The following is a 12,662-nucleotide window of genomic DNA, read 5'->3' on the forward strand; positions in this document are numbered from 1 at the left end:
TGGGTCCCATGTCTCAGAATCAGGTAAAAGTCACAAAATACGAACACATATTCACTCACGAGTCTAACCATATAAAAATTACTCAAATCCGACCACAAATCCCCTTTCAAAACTCGAAATCTTGGTTAAAGAAGTTCTTCCAAATTTCTTTCAATTTCAACCCCAAATTCCGAAATTAAATGATGAAATCAACCATAGATTAGTGGAATATAACCATAAAGAAGCTAGGAATCATTACCCAAAAACTTTCTCTATAAATCTCTCAAAATTTTGCCTTCTACCAATCTCTCAATCAAATTTTGAGTTATGAACCAAAACCCCTATATTTTGAACTTTAATTCTGCCCATATGTTTTTCCTTAATCGCGATCGCGGAAACACCCTCGCGATCGCGAAGAACAACTTCGCTGCCCCATTATTTTACTCTACACGAACGCGTAACTCCCCATGCGAACGCGATGAAATAGCTCCTCAGACTTACGTGATCGTGACTGACCTCGCGCGATCGCAAAGAACAACACCCAATTCCATTGCTGCCTTATTTCTTCTTCGCGAATGCGGCCTAGCCCACGCATTCGCGATGCATAACCTGACGAACCTACACGATTGCGTCCCATTCTTGGCGAACGCGAAGAGATAACCCAGCTGTTCTCCCAATTACTCTACGCGATCGCGAGCCTTCTCACACGATCGCGATGAAGGAAACCAGCTGCATAACACCAGCAAAAACTGCCAACTCCTTAAGTCCAAAAATGACCTGTTTAGTATCCGAAACACACCCGAGGCCCCCGGGACCTCAACCAAACATACCAACCAATCCTAAAACACCATGCAAACTTAGTCGAGCCCTCAAACCACATCAAACAATGCTAAAATCATAAATCATCATCCGATTCAAACCTAAAGAACTTGAAACTTCCAATTTCGACAACTGATGCCCAAACCAGCCAAACCACGTCCGATTGACCCCAAATTTTGCGCACAATTCATATTAAACATTACGGACCTATCCAACTTCCGAAATTGGACTTCGACCCCGATATCAAAATTTTCCCAACCGGTCCAAAACTCCAAAAATTCGACTTTCGCCAATTCAAGCCTAAATAAGCTACGGACCTCTAAAAACACAATCCGGTCACGCCCCTACGTCCAAAATCACCTAACGGAGCTAACAGAATCGACTGAATTCCATTACAGAGTCACCTTCACACAGTTTCGACTATGATCTAAATCCTAAGGCTTAAACTTCCATTTAGGGACTAAGTGTCCCAAAGCACTCCAAGAACCAAAACGAAACCCCCTGGCAAGTCACAATAGCAGAATTAAATATGGGAGAAGTAGTAAATAGGGGATCGGGGCTATTACTCTCAAAACGATTGGCCGGGTCGTTACATCTTCCCAGTTTCCAGGTGGTGCACTCATCTTGTTCTTCTCCTAAGGTGTTAGCGTCTTCAAGGATAACCTACTCTAATACCAATTATTGTTTTATACGTCAATGCCACACAAGAGAGGTTGATTTGTATGGCGTCTAATTTTTGCGTGTACTCGCTACAGAAGGACTTAGTTCTTCTAAGTGTTCCTTAACCTACTGTTGCTGAAATAGTAAATGCGAAAAGTAAAGAACACAAGTATTTTTATATGGAAAAATCCTGGCTCAAAAGGTGAAAAAATCACGACTTACTTCTCAGTATAATTTTTCCCAACACTTCACTAAATCTATGAGCAGTCCATGCGCGGCCGTTTGATAATAACAAGTTCATATCCAGTGCCGCCCATGAACGCTTCTCTACAAAGGCACCTAAGAAACCCATACCGGAGAGGGGAATTGATATGGGGTCCCTCTAAAATGACTACCCCAATTTGTATCGTGAATTGGTCCGACGACGGCTGGAGATATTGTTTGAAGAACCTGACGAAGCCAACTTACTGGTTGTTTGGGAGTTTAAGCGAACTGCCAGAACATGTTAACCATGTCTTCACGGTTCGAAAGAAGAGTGTGGATGCATCCATAGAGGCCATTCGGAGGGCCTACCATTTGCCTGCGTTTAGGGAAAATCCTGAGCAGAAGACTACTATGACACATATAGTAGAGAACCATCCATGTGGCAATTGTTTTTCAGAACATTTTGTGTGCCCAACAAGGAGGTAGTGTGGGTTATGCCGGGGCGGAAGTTTCATTCGGCATCGCTTACCTTTGAAAGGAAGTGTTGGTTCTACATTATAAATATCCGCATGTTGCCTTCCTCAAATACCACTGAGGTGAATGGTCCCTGGCTGCACTGATCTGGTGTTTTATCAATGGCCATGATTTTGATGTGGCTAAGGTTATTCATGGTGAGATGTTCATTCGCTGTCCTGTGCAAAGGTATGGGTTCTTCTTTCCATCCTTAATCACTCGGTTAAGCCGTGAGGCACGTGTACCAGAATACATGGACTTGGATAGGAAAGTAAAAAGGGAACAAAAGTTCCGGGATGATAAAGTAGTAATTGGGAAGGACCCTGTTGGACCTGTTGAGGAAAATAACGATGAGTCTGATGCACCAGAAGAGGGTAATGAAGTGCAAGCTGAGGATATGGCTGCTTCACCCCCGAATGAGCAGGTTGTTGAGGGAACCTCAATTGTCAGATGGGACTCAAGAATAAGCGCCTTAGAGCAGGAAATGGCGGGGATGCGTACTTCTGTCACAGACTTGGGAGCTCGAGTGGATTCCCTTGCTACACAAAATGCTAAGTCTGAGAGGAAGGTCATTGCATGGCTGCGTGCACTTGGCCGGGCTTTCCACCTAGACCCCGGCACTGTCTCCGACACGGACTAACTCTATCAGGGAAGTTTTCTTTACCTTATATTTTTATTTGTGTGACATGGGGACATGCCACTATTTAAAGTGTGGGGTGGGGGATATGTTGTATGTATGTATATTAGTTTTAGTTTTCTTTTGTTAGTTTGAGTAGTAGATATAGAAAAAAAAATTGAAAAAAAAATATAACATTTTAAAATCCACGACTTTTCCCAACGATGGATATCATCCGACGGGTTTCTTGAGGGATTAAAATCGAAAGAAAAATTCAAAAATATTTTGTTGTATATTTAGTGTAATAATTTCCCCTTGATTTTTCTTTGTGCCACGGTTCTTTTCCAAGGGTTTCGTTTGAACCGGGTGTAGTTAGCTTTATTTGTTTTTAGAAATAGGAACTCTTGTGCTATGGTTTGAAATGAAAACAAGGTCTCTTGACTTCATTATGCCTTGAGAATAGTGAGTGCTCTAGTGTGACGCTTAGGCTCCGTTTAGGCTCAGTCTCAATGATCCAATCTTGAATGAGTCAAGTGCCATATGCGTGTGAGGTTTGTTGTATTCTGTGCATTGCATTTGATGTTTAGAACTTGCCTCGTGTGTTTGCAGAGCGAAATAGTAGTTTTGTTGAGTCTAGGAAGTGATATAGGTATTCCTTTGTTGAGCCAGTGATATGCTTTTACCACCTAATTGTTATGTATCTTAGTTAACCCCTTTGAGCCTGTAATCATGTTTTGTTGGCAACTACATTATAAGCCTTATCCTTTTTGTTTGAATTGACCATCTATTTGAACCACTTACCTCCCATGAGCACTTAAAATTATTATGAACTTTGTAAAAGTTAAAATGTAGGGCGGTTGGTTTGGCTTTTGAGTCAAACTACTGAAATAAGGAAAAAGGTGCAATGTTCTGAAAAAAAGTAAGAGTCACTTGTATGGAAAAAAAGACAAAAAAATAATAAAAGAAAAAAAAAGTTGTATTGTTGTGAATATAGTGGCGACTCTTAATGCAAATGAGCTTAAATAGTTGGGAGTTAATGTATATTGATGTGAAGGTAGAGTTATGGTTTGGCATAAGTGTGGGGTTTCAACTATTAAAGTGTATGTATTAAAGTGCTGAGGGAGGTGTAGTCACTCTTATATCTAAATGTATCCTACCTAGCCCGCAGCCTATATTACAACCAGTTAAATGTCCTACTTAATCCTTGACTGAATGAGCTCAATTAGTAGAGTAATACACTTCGGGCAAGCCTATGGTGCATCTTTTGTGGCACATGAATGTCGTTTCTAAGAATGAGTGAATTCTTTCTATCTTGTGGAACTATTCTCTTTTGTTGTGGGAGGGACTTGATTCATGAAGGAAAGGTAATTCTTGGCCTCTGTGTTAGAGTAAGTAAGTAAGTTGTGAATAATGTGCGGTGCTTGTGAGTTAATTCTTGAGGTGAAGATGTTACACCATTGTGCTTAGTCTATTTTAAATATTCTTAGTGGGATGAGTAGGAAAGTCGCTTAGTGAGGTTGTGTCTATGTAAAGTGTGGTTTGATTGCTCGAGGACAAGCAATGATTTAAATGTGGGGTGTTGATGGTAGGCTATAACTATGTATTTTGGCCACATTTTGCACTCTAATTTGCTGCACTTTACTGATATTTGAGCGTTAAATGATAGTAAATTGCTCTGACTGAGTACTTTATGCTTTGCAGGAGCAATTTCGGGCTACAATGAGGTTAGGGAGTATTTTTGAGCTAATATGGAGCGTTGAAGGCCAAGTAAAAGCTTATGGAGTAAATTGGGAGTTCGTTCAAGGATCTAAGGAGGATAGCACACTTAAAAGAAGAACGAAGAAGAGTGCGAAAAATTGCCCAGGTGCGCGGCTGCGCATGGACCGCGCATTGGGCCCCGCAAGTCAAGCAGAAACTGACCAAAGTGCGTGGCTAGATGCGCGGCCGCGCACGTCCTTCCGAGAAAATATTTCCTAGGGCTAAAATTGTATTTCCGGGGGCGACTTTCCTTGACCTATATGAAGCCCAACTCTTCTAAAAAGAGGGTATCTGGATTTTAAGAGAACTTTGAGGGAGAAGAAGCACGGAAGCAACGGGAAAGCGAGATACTTGATCCAATTCACTCAATACGAAAGTTTGGTTGAATTTGGGAATTGTAATGTCTTCTTGTTCTTCTAATACTCTTGTTTTGAATACTTTCTTCATTATGGAGTAATTCTCCTCTGGGTTGTTGACGGATGTTGTGAATTGATTATTGTTTTGGGTTTTACTCTATGTTAATTGCTCAACTTTACTGAATTAGTTATTAATTGAATTGCAAGGTTTATTGTAGTTTTACTTTAATGGAAAGAGAGGTTTGCTACTATTTGCTTTGTACCATCTTAATTGGGTTGATTTTACGCCTCTTCTAGGTAGCCGAAAGAGCTTAAGCAGGTATCGATTTACCCAGTTCAGGAGAATAACCGAGAGGTGTTCTTCAAAAGATCATTCATTCACTAATTTAGTGCATATATTCATAGGAATTGTCATTAGGTTAGCTAAAGGAATAAAATTTATTCCGAAGAAGAATTGGAATCCCTGAAGTAGCCTGATCATCTATTGAACTCGAAAGAATCAATAGAAGTTAAGATTGAATTTAGCGCAGAGTACCCGGAATAATAGTTGATCACATAACTTATCATCGCCCTTGCCTCTCTTATTGATATTCCTTTGTTATTACTAATCATGCGGGTATTACTAGTTTCTTACAGCTGATAATCTTAGTTTATTTGTAGTCAATAATAACATAAATCAAAAGGTTTATTATCCTGGATAGTGTTAAGCTAAAGAATTAATATAACATTATTGAAACCAATCCCTGTGGAGATGATTTAATACTATACTATCTTTGACTAGCTGGCTTACGTTTTGCACAAGGGTTCCTACTTCTAACAGTTGCGACAACTTCAACTTCAAGTTGATGGTAGGCTATAATCTCATGTTTTAATCGATTATTACATTCCAATTTACTGCACTTTAGTTGAGTTTGAGCTTTAATCACTAGTATTTTGCACTAATTGTGTGTTTTATGCCTTGTAAAAGTGATTTCAAGCTATATAGATGTTATGGAATGAATTCAAATGATTTGGAGCTTTGCATTTTGAGTAAAAACCCAAGGAATTAAGCCGGAATCATGCTCTCGGGGATCAACAGATGATAGTTAAGAACGAACGAAGAATCGAGCAGGCATATTGCGCAGTGTCTAGTAAAATGCACATAACATTTTTCTCGGAACTCCGTTTGGGCTCCACAATATATTGTTGGAAAGCTAATTCAAAGGTATACAACTATCATGTCTTACGCTTTTTAAACTCCCAACAAAATAGAGTGAAAAGTGCACGACAAGTGCGCGGCCGCGCACTGACCGCGCATATGGGGCAGAACAGTGTGAAAAGTGCGCGGGTACACTTCCAGGTGCGTGGCCGTGCACGTCCAACTCCGAAAAAGTGTCCTTTTTCGTGTAGGAGAAGGTGTCTTTATTTGAGCCCAACCCTACTTGGTATATATACATAGAAAAACGGTATTTTAAGGACTTTTGACATAATTTAGACCTAAGGAAGCTAAGGAAAAGAGGGAGAAGCAAGAGCACAAGGATTTCACCATTCATCCTCACTCGAGACAAAGGTTTGGTTGTTTTATGTTTTTCTTTGACGTAAACTTAATTGTGATGAATTTTTCCATATCCATGGAGTAATCTTTCCTTAGGGATAGATGGATTTGGTATATTGAGAATTGTTTGTGGATATTAACTCTAGTTTTATATATTGAATCATTTTGGGTATTCTTATTATTGCATATATATTCACTTGTTTATGTAATCAAAAGAGGCATAATTTATGATGTTCTGCATTATCTTATTGGTTGAATTCATTGATTCTTATTAATAATCGAAAGAGGCTAGTTGAATTAATGTTTAGACCTAGTTAGGAGGATAATCGAAAGAGGTTATCCTAAGGATCAATCCACTACGAATTCTTGCATATATTCACCAAGCTTAACTTAGTTCATATAAGGTTGAGACTTAATCGAGAGATGAGTTTCTATTGAATGTTTGAACATAATAGATTGAATTCGAGAGACTCACTTGAACCATAGAAGTGAAGTAACTAGAGTTAATTCCCAAACAAATATCTTACACCTATCCAGTCAATCCCTATTTTCTTCCCTTGATATCTTCTTTGCTTACTCTTGTTGCGATTGTCATTAGCCATCAGTTTAGACTTTTAGTTAATTTTAGTTTTAATTCACACAAATCCAAATTATTGATCATCTTGAATAGTAATAAGACTAGAAGCTACAAAAATACTGTTTAAATCCAATCCCTGTGGATACGATATTTTCTATATTGTATTCGACTAGCGAGAATAATTTTGTATTGTGTTTTTAGCTCGTCAAGTACCTATTACAATTGCCTCTAGATAAAGCTGAAAGGTATAATTTAAAAACCACCTACTACAATTGAACTAGAATAAAAGACAGACACTTGGAACTGGTTCTTCTATCTTGTTCATATAGCTTCAGGTTCACACACTTGAATCACACAAGAATTGTTTGCAAAATGCCTTGCTATTTTGCTCTCAACTCACGTTTAACTTATGCTTTTGTGTGTTACCGTAGAATGAGAACATCCTGAAATATATAGAGTTAGTAGAATGGAAAATAGCTAGAGTTCTAATGCTACTCTTCCTTGGTGGAAGAGTTCTAGTTATCCTCAACTTCTAACTCCTCCCTTATCTTGGATAGTATTCTCTTTGAGTAAGGAGTCCTTCTCCTTATCAATTATGCAACCTTTTCGATTAGGAGATATAATATTTAACAAGTTAAGCTTATATCCTTCACGTGCATTTCTCATACTCGAATCTGCCCGTATCTATGTATACAGGGGATGGACCTGATTCATGCATGAGCTTCCTTTGTCAATCTTCAAAACAAAACTTCACTTGGGCCAGCAACATGTATTGGCAATTTTATTTATTTAAGCGAATGTAAAAATATTTTGCTCATGTAAATATAATTTTAGAAATAGAAGGAATAAATTAAAGTCATTTTGTTTTTATCTTACTTTTTGTCCAAATGATACGATATAGTCTTTTTCATTTGAATGTTACTTAAACTTCAAATGCTAGTTCTGGAATGAAGAGGAGATGTCCTCTTCAAGAGCACCAAAAACATAAAGGCCCTCTCTTATGAAATCCTCATAATTAAGGGTAAAAATCGAAAGTATGAATGCCCGGTATTAAATTTAATCGAATGTAAAAATTTCAAAACTTTAACAATGGAATAACAAAAAGAAGTCTTTTGAACAAAAGTTAAGTAAAAGAAGTCTTTTATTTCGAAAATGCCGAACCCAATAGAGGTTTCGACATAATTACAAAGAAAAAAAATACTTTAATTTATTTTGTCAGCAGAGTCTGGAGGATGAGAAATCTCTGCTGCATCTTTTGAAGGTGAAGGCTGCTCACACTACAAAAAAACTAGAATTATCTACGAACGTCGTCGCTAATCTGTCGCTAAAACGCTCATAGCGAGCAGAATTTCTTGATAATCTGTTGCTAATCCGTCGCTAAATGAGATTAGCGATGAATTTTTCTCTTTAGCTACCGAATTTTTCCGTCGCTAAAACCAAATTTTTTAGTAGTGTCAGCATCCGGTTCAGCACCTTCATCCTTATCCTTTTCTCCTTTATCTTCAACCTCCTCCTCTATTTTTAAGAATCATAGCAAGTGCTCGAGGAGCTTGAGGCAGTGGGTCAGACAAGAATGTTCTCGAAAGCAATTATCTCCAAATCGAAGGCTTCAGCGATGCATTCACCTATATTCGAAATTCCTTCTTTGGCATTCTCTAAAGTTTTCCTCCTTATTTGATAGACTGCATGAGTTTTCTCAAGCAAGAAAAAATCTTCTTGATCTTGGAATTTGTCTTGGAGCCTTTGGACTTTCGACTGCAACTGCTCTTTATCAACCTTCAAGATGTCATATACCCGAAAAATATTAGTATTGGTCTTCGCATGTTAGCAATTTTGCTCTATAACTCTTTTGAGCCTTTCCTCCATTCTCGCCCTCTTCTCCTCGGCTGTAATAAATTCCTCAGTTTTGGAACGTAAGCTTGCTTCCAGATTGTTGATTTTTTCCATGGAAGTAGACTCACGTTCCGCCGGCGAAGTCACAGCATCCTCCAGCTCAGCCCACCTGGTCTTTAACTCAACTAGCTCAGCAGGTAACTGATTGGCCTCTTGTCTATGGGCCATTTGTTCTTGCTCAGTTTGCTCAAACCGTACCTAAAGTTTGCCCACCTGAGCAAGCGTTGCCTCTAAAGTCGAGAGGTGCTCAGCAAGTTGATCCCGTTCAGCAGCAATTTAATCTTGCTCGGCAGGAAGTGTCTCTTTATCTAGGATCATTTTCTCTAAGCCCTTGGAGGTGAGGAGGTTGGAATGTAAAGTTAAAAGACTAGAGTTGCCAAGGATATTGGCTTGAAAGTGAAAAGAAAAAAGAGAATGATAAGATGTTACTCGAGTAGTAAAATATATGTTGTTATTGATTAAACACTCCGCGGAGAGACCGTCCATATTTCTCCAATCCTTATCCAAAGCCAATAGCCTCAAGTAGTTGGAAACTCCCACTGGTTTGAAAAGCAAGTGACACTCATTCGAAACCGAAAAGGTAACACTGCATTTACCATTGGGGTTTCGAATGGGTGCCGGGGAGGCATTTTCTATGTTCCCTTGATCGGATGACCGAGGGGAATGCACATCTTCCTCTTGTTTGAATGGGGCCGGTGGTGAGGCAGTAGCTGGTGTTGAAATAGAAGGTGGTAGAACATCAGAAGTAGAACCCTTCTGATTGGAGAAAACAATTGGAGCCCAAAATCAAGACTCAGCATTTTCAACCAAGTCTAATTCTATAAAGTGTCCTTCTATGTCCTCTGGTTGATTTGAGGGAGTTTTTCTTTTTCTTCTTCTTTGAAGAGAAATCATCAAGGACAACTGTGGATTGGACGCTTCTCTTGAGCCTCAGCCTTAGAGGTATGTTTTGTTTTTGATTCTTTTCCCTTGGACTGGGGACTCAGGGAAGATGCACCTTCACCGGAAGTAAGAGCGGAATCACGAACCCTCTTTCGGTCAAGGGCTTTTTGAATCCATTTCTGAGACACCTTTCGGAGCGTGAAAGACCTCGATAGTGGGACAAACAGAAGATCCCTTCGGAAGGCCTACATTTATGAAAATAAGTCAAAACTTTTATACTACATAAAGTTGAAGATTAAAAAAGGAAAAGGGAAGTTTTACTTACCATGGTTCTTGGCCTTCGATTTGAACCTAAGTGAAATTTCTTTCCACTTACGGTATTCTGGTGTGGAAATATTTAGAATCTTTTGAACCTAACGGGTTAGGTTTGCAACTACTAGAGGAATCCAACCGGTGGCTGAAATAAGAGAAGAGAAAGTTTAGTAAGAGGAGAAAATTACTTTAACACAATGAAGAAGGATATTAAGAAAACTTACGAGTATAGTTCCGAGATTCGGGAATAGGAGATGCTAACGAAAGTAGAATGTCTCCGGTAGCGATGACAATAAACCTCTACATCCAACCACGGTCGTTGTCATCATCAAACATAGGTGACGATGGCATGGTGACCATGTTTGCTGAGTTTGATCATGCATCCACGAAAAATCTTAGGGGTGTAGAGGTTTATCAAATGAGCAAAAATAAGAGTTTCACCAGCCCGAAAACACAGGAACCGATGACAAGCTACCGTTAGCCATATTGACGGTCCTACTTGAGTTAAACAAACTCGGTAGTTCCGGCAAAACTCCAAGATGATGGGATAAATTTCCTTGCCAATCCTTAAAGTGTAAGGGTACATTAAACATACATGTACCATGGTTTACTGAAAGTAATTCTTTCTACTTCATTAGGGGATGAAACCTCAATATAATTCCAGCCACAATTCTCTTTTATAACAGGAATACTAGCCGAACGAATAGAAGAAGGGTATTTACCAACATCTCTATTTCTGTTATTTTTGGGGTCAGAGAATTCCTTTCGAACATGGAAATCCCTCTCACTACTTAACTGAGAAGGGATAATTGTGTTAGTAGAAGGAGGGCTGACTTTGGGTTCCTTAGACTTGCTCTTCTTAGACGGGCTGCCACCGATGTAAGTGCTGAAGTAATCGGAGGGAAGAAATAGCAGAAGACATAGTGACGGAAAGTATAAATTTGGAATTTTACCGAGAAAGGGGGAGTTGCAAAAAAACTTTAAGAAAACTCGAAGAAGGAGGTTTGTAAAAGTGAAAGATGAAAGTGGTGAGAAGGGGAGAAGTTTATAGATGGCAGAATGCGAGGTCATCACTGCCTAGGTAACTGGCAAAAATATTGGTCTAATCACGGGATAACACGTATTCGGCTCATCAAATACAAAGAGACATGTGTCCTTTCAAGTGTCAGAAACCGTTAAAAAATATTTCCTCCAAGAAATTAAAAGGGGTCTTATCTACTTTTCGGTCACTTCAAATTAAGTCACCGGAAAGTAGGGGAACTATCTATATAGGGTAAAATTAACAGACGACAGGTGGATGTTCGTCAAGTGAACACGTGGCAGTAAAGACCCGTAGGAGACGAGTCAACAAATAACTGACGTCGGATCCAAGTATGTGGCTAGTGTTGTACGAGTTCCGATGACATTAAGACCGGAGAGAAGAATTTGAAAGCAAGATGTCGATTGAAGAATGAAGCATTAAAGGAGCAGCCGTTACAAGAAATCTTTGTATTTACACTCAACCGTTATCCAGCTAACAAGAGGACTCTTTATTCACATTAAAGATGAGCTTGATTTGGGGATCTTGTCCCCTTCAATTTAGCTATAAATAGAAAAATTTGTACTCATTGTTAGGGCACGAAATACTTGTATGAAAAAATGCTAATTATTCTCTTATTCTGTTAACATTATTTTGCCATGTACTTTGTTCTTGATATTGTTCTTGCTACCGAAAAAGCATAATTCAAGGCCCAGGCTCTTCTCTTCTTCAATTATTTCTTACTTTATTCAATTTTGTTCTATATCATTTTATTTTCTCGGATCAATTTAATTCACCTGTCTATAAACCACATTACAAATTCAACTATATCGTTTTACGAGCAAATAATAATTGGTGTTGTTCTGTTTAATTCACAAATGTAGCCCTCTACAGCGAGGAAAATAATGCGTCGAAATAATATATAAATTTTCAAACCAGTTTCAGAAGCTCATTTGTACTTACAGTCATAATATTTTTGCGTCAAATTGACAAATGCTCTAGAACTTCTATATATTCAGATCAAACCAAAACCAAATATTCTATAGGCTACCTTAATTTAGAAAGGGAACTTAAAGAGTAATGGAAAGTGAGGTGGACACTGAACATTAATGGACACAAACATTTTAGTAGTTATCATAAGATTGGTTTATGGATTTGTTTTAGGATATTTATTATGGTTTCTTTCCTTTGTTTATCTTCTACGTAAAGAAGCTAAATATTTCTGACGAACCAGTGATTGCCACGTTGATTCTACAGTTCTCCAAAACCTACTCCTTCTTTGCCTTTTCTAATAGTTCCTTCCTCAAAATACTTGTCCAATTCAATCATTTGGTTCTACTAGGGCGGCAGTTTAAATGCCAGAAATGCCCCTCGAGTAACTCTCATTTGTCTAGGTTCAGCCCCGGTCGTAATGGATCTTCGGTTCAGTTTTTGTACACAGGTGCCGTCGAGCTGGTCCATTTGCTACTTATTTGTGGAGCAGAAATTACAATTTTCAAATACCACTTTTTAATTTCAACTTTTCCTTTTTAATCTAGTTT

This window comes from Nicotiana tomentosiformis, chromosome 2 (assembly GCF_000390325.3).
Source record: "Nicotiana tomentosiformis chromosome 2, ASM39032v3, whole genome shotgun sequence".
Classification (NCBI taxonomy): Eukaryota; Viridiplantae; Streptophyta; class Magnoliopsida; order Solanales; family Solanaceae; genus Nicotiana; species Nicotiana tomentosiformis.